The sequence below is a fragment of the Wolffia australiana genome, chromosome 14 (genome assembly GCF_029677425.1).
Source record: "Wolffia australiana isolate 7733 chromosome 14, ASM2967742v1".
Lineage (NCBI taxonomy): Eukaryota > Viridiplantae > Streptophyta > Magnoliopsida > Alismatales > Araceae > Wolffia > Wolffia australiana.
Genome location: NC_135848.1, coordinates 8800831 through 8806084, shown reverse-complemented (window position 1 = coordinate 8806084; position 5254 = coordinate 8800831). Strand labels below are relative to the sequence as shown.

Below are 5254 nucleotides of genomic sequence, written 5' to 3'. Positions count from 1 at the left end.
ACAATGTGTGATGTCTCGAACATTAGTTCAACATTTTTATATTTTGTTGTATATCCAGATTGTAAATATGTGTAAAACACAATATATCACCCTAAAAACTGATGAGATTATATCTAGAAAAATATATATGTATCCATTTTTTATCACAAATTGTTGTAGAGAATGGCTTAAATTCAATCTTGATTTATTTAATACATTTCTTTCAATTATATTATAATCATTAGAAACAGGATGATTTTCAGTATAAAATGACCAAGGTATTTAAATAAGAAAACATTTTTTGATATAATTCAGTTATTTTATTTACTGAACTTTCTCACAAATGTATGGTTTCTACCAATGTCCCTGATGCCTTATTTTCATGTAGGTTTCACTTTAAATTGGGAAAAATAATATGCATTTCAACATGGAATAAGTTTCACTTCAACGACCTATGATTTCAATTTTTAGTGTACATCAATAATAGATTTGATAAGTGGCTAGATGATAAAAACAGACAGTATTATCTATAGTTAGTTATAGAAATGAAATAACTTATCATACATCTTATTACCAAGATATGGAATTACAGTACAATCAAATCTATTATTGATGATAAAGACCTCAGATTAAACCTAGAAATGTTCAAAAAAATGTTGTTGACAATATGATAAAGAATATCTCTATATATATAATTATACTTTCCTCTTTAGAATAATTATATTAATAAATTTTCTATTAACACAGTCATATGAAAAAATGTTTATAGAAATCCAACTTGAAATAGTGATGACTATAGTAATTTACAAATAGCTCCGAAACCCTACTTGCAATCCAAGTTGAAATGACCAGGAATAATGTAATTGACTTCTACCTGGTACTAGGAAACATATCTCATAATGTATTTTACATACATTTGATACTCTCTTTTACCGACATTTTATCAAGGAAATTCACTTTGGGAACAGAACATCCGCAGGAAGGAGTAACAAAACTGATAGATGATTAAAAGTCAACGAGTACCCATTTATACCGCCCTTGCCTTACACAATGATACATTTTGATACTGACCACTAGCTGGTAGTGGAAAACACAGCTCTAATGATATTTTACATAAATTGATTAATTTATTTTACTGATACAATTCCAAGTAAATTCATTTTTTTAGAACGGATCATATGCATGAAGGAATTAAAAAAACTAAAATAAGATTAACCCCTTTCTTCCCCCCTTACCTCACACAACAATACAACACATGACAAAGTGTCATATCTTCATCCATTTTCATACTCCAGTATCACCCTTCACCACCAAAGGCATGCAACAATGCAATTATCCTCCAAAATAATGCCAAACACATGACAAAGTGCTATTTCTTCATCCATATCCATCACTCCAGTGTTACCCTTCACCTTAAAAGGCATGCAACAATGCAACTCCCTCCACAGTAATACAAAGTACATGACAAAGTGATATTTCTTCATCCATTTTCATATTCTTGCGATACCCTTCACCTCAAAAATCATGCAATAGTGCAATTCTCTCCTTCACAATAATACAACAAAAAGCCATTTCTTCATCCATTTTCATTACTCCATTAGTCCAGAGCCCCTCTTCACCTCAAAACTCATGCAATAATGCAATTCTCTCCTCCACAATAATACAACAAAGAGCCATTTCTTCATCCATTTTCATTACTCCATTAGTCCAGAGCCCCTCTTCACCTCAAAACTCATGCAATAATGCAATTCTCTCCTCCACAATAATACAACAAAGAGCCATTTCTTCATCCATTTTCATTACTCCAATAGTCTAGAGCCACTCTTCACCTCAAAACTCATGCAATAATGCAATTATCTCCTCCAAAACACTAGAAAACGCTCTTTCTTCACCCATTTCGATACTCCATCGCTCGAGTGCCACACCCATCACCGCAGAAGCCATGCAGCAACGCTAACTCCCCTCCACCCAGCTGATCTCCGCCGCTCCTCGCCATGATCCAACGGCCCTTATCCCTCCCGGAGATCTCCTCCCTGCTCCAATCTCTCCTCCGCCGCAAGGCCATCGAGCCGGGCAAGCAGCTCCACGCCCACCTCATCGTCTCCGGCCTCTCCTCCCACCCCTTCCTCACCGCGAACCTCCTCCATCTCTACTCTCTCCGCCACCACTTCTCTCACGCCCACCACCTCCTCGACAGAATTCCCCGCCCCTCCGTCTTCCTCTTCAACGTCCTCATCAAAGCCCACGCCGAGCCCCCCCCTTCCAGCAAAGCTCTCGAGCTCTTCCATGGCATGTTACACCGCGGGTTACGCCCCGATAACTACACCTTCCCCTTCGTTCTCAAGGCCTTGGCCGCGCTCCACAGCCTCTCCGCGGTGAAGCTCGTCCACGCCATGGCGGCTCGCTCCGCCTTCCGCGGCCACGTCTTCCTCCGCGCCGCGCTCGTCGACGCCTACGCCAAGTGCGGGTCCGTCGCGCTCGCCGAGGCCGTCTTCGAGGAGATAGCCGCGGGGAGAGACGCGGTTCTCTGGAACGCCATGATCGCGGCCTACGCCCACAGCGCGCTCCCTCTGCGAGCTCTATCTCTTTGCCGGGCTATGGCGGAATCAGGATTCCGCGCGACGGAGGCCACGCTGGTGACCGCCATCTCCGCTGCTACCGACTCCTCGGCGCTGTCCAAAGGAAGAGAGATTCAAGCGCTAAGCTATCGCCTCGGCTTCGGAGGGAATTCCAAGGTGGAGACCGCGCTCGTCGATTTCTACGCTAAGGGAGGGAAGCTTGCGAGCGCGAGAGTCCTCTTCGACGAGCTCTCTAACAAAAGGGTGGTCTCCTGGAACGCGATAATCTCCGGGTACGCCATCCACGGGCGGGCGGAAGAAGCGATAGAGCTGTTCGAGAGGATGAAGGGAGAAGGCCAGCGCCCGGACGAGATAACCTTCTTGGGAGTTCTCTCCGCCTGCCGCCATGGCCGGCTCCTCGAGCTCGCCTTCGAGCTTCTCCGGTCCATGAAGAGAGACTACGGTATCGAGCCCGCGGTGCAGCACTTCACCTGCCTGGTGGACCTCCTCGGCCATTGTGGGAAGCTCGGGAGAGCTTATAAATTGATAGAGACGATGCCCATGGAGGCCGACGCGGGGGTCTGGGGCTCTCTCTTGAACGCCTGCAAGATCCACCGAGACGTGGAGCTCGGAGAAGTGGCCATGGCGAAGCTGGCTGAGATAGAGCCGGACGACGCCGGGAACTACGTTATTCTCTCGAACTTGTACTCCGTCGCAGGGGACTGGGAGGGCGTCGCGAGGATGAGGACGACGATAAGAGAGAGAGGGCTGAAGAAGGCTGTGGCGCGGAGCTGGATAGAGGTGAAGAACCAAGTCCATGGGTTTCTCGCGGGGGATAGACTGCACCCTATGAAAGAGGAGATTTACGCGGAGTTGGACGTTCTGCATGGATTGGTGAAGAAGACGGGGTACGTGGCGGATACCCGGCACGCCTTGCACGACGTGGACGAGGACGAGAAGGCTGAGATGGTGCGGAGCCATAGCGAGAGGCTGGCGATTGCGTTTGGGATTATCAGCACTCTGCCCGGGACGACGCTCGTCGTCACGAAGAACTTGAGAGTTTGCGAGGACTGCCATGAGTTTATCAAGCGGGTTTCGAGGATTGTGAAGAGGGAGATTATCGTCAGAGATGTGAACAGGTACCATACTTTCAAAGAAGGAGCTTGCTCTTGCGGTGATCGCTGGTGAGAGATCCCTGACTAAAGGGGTGAATTGGGTGCGCAATTTGTAGTTGACATTGCAACATTGTTTTTAAAAAATAATGAAAACATGATTGAGAAACATTTTTGATACTGCAACACAGCAAACAGAATGGATTGTTGGTGCTGATCTTGTGAACATACCATAGGCAAGGGGTATTAATATCATATTATATACAGGGAACTGTTGTGAGGGTTCTGACATCTGGAATGCGCTGATTACCTAGTCTTCCAGATCCTTATTCTATTGAAAGAGCTTGGTATCTTGTTGGAGCCAGACCATGAGCATTGATCCTTCATGGGTTCTACTGATATGCTACAGCATTGACCATGGAGATGATCATTGGTTTGTAAAATTTTAGATCAAGTAGGAGAAACGCTTCAAACATAAACCCATCATGGGTTAGTTTAAAACATGAAACATGGGTTAGTCTATGGATTCTATGGTTAGAAGTAAGAGTTTTTCAGTATGCCAATAATTGCCTACTATCCAAGGGGGAGTTATGGTCCTCCTGAACTGATCGTTCCACTTAAACTTCCTCTCTTATGTGATTTCCTTTGCCTTATCATTGCCGTAAAAATGTTATCCAGATTCTATATAGATAACATCGCATTCCCCCAGATGAACAGATTATTGTCTTTGGGACAAAAAGTACCTGGAAATGATTGCGTAAAGTTCATTCTGGAATTGCATGCTTCTACATTTCAAATTATAGACAAACTATGAGTATTTAACCTAATTAAGTGGTGAAATCACTCTGACTTCTAAAAGTAACCCATGAGCTCAAGAATATCCTAACTACTTATGTCAATTGGAGTTAGTAAATTTTTCTGATGAACTTTTCAGTTTTACACAACTCAAATGAAGCTACTCCATCTTCATTCTAAGATGACTTTCAAAGTGATTTGTCGTATAATTCATTATCATGAAAATTCATAATAAATAAAAACATTGAAGTGTTTCCGGGCACCAAACCATTTTCGATAAAGTGAATAATATAGTTTTCCAATGTTTAACAAATGTGAAAAAAAGATTATGTGATACTGTGACAATCAATGAGATGAAGGGGAAAATATGTACCTGTATATGAAAAAACATAGATGTCTTGGAATTTAGAATGAATCAAAAAACTTTTCAAATATTTTATGTATAGATTAAGAATATAATGTGCAGATATAAAAAGCCCAAGTTAAGGTCAAATTATGAGAACAATGGAGAAAGATAAGTAATATACAAAATGATATATTTATATAAATTTAGTGTCTTCTTTGTAAATATTAGGGTACATGGAATTAAGAAATTAAAACAAGTGAACAATTTTCTGGAACGGATATTTCATGGTGTTTTTTTGAAAGAAAAAATAGTTTTTTCTGCAATACATATAATGCTTCTAGTATTTTTTGTAAGATTAAGGCTAGTCAGTCATAACTCTTTATGATAAAAAAACCAAAGTTACATCAGTGAAAATTTAAAATAATTAGTTATACTATCAAATGAATTAAAAACTAAATCATCTC

At 41.9% G+C, this 5254-nt stretch overlaps 1 pseudogene; it reads left to right on the top strand.

The window, feature by feature from the left end:
• Window positions 1-1801: 1801 nt before the first annotated feature.
• Window positions 1802-3887, top strand: LOC144711990 (pentatricopeptide repeat-containing protein At1g08070, chloroplastic pseudogene; annotated as a pseudogene).
• Window positions 3888-5254: the final 1367 nt, after the last annotated feature.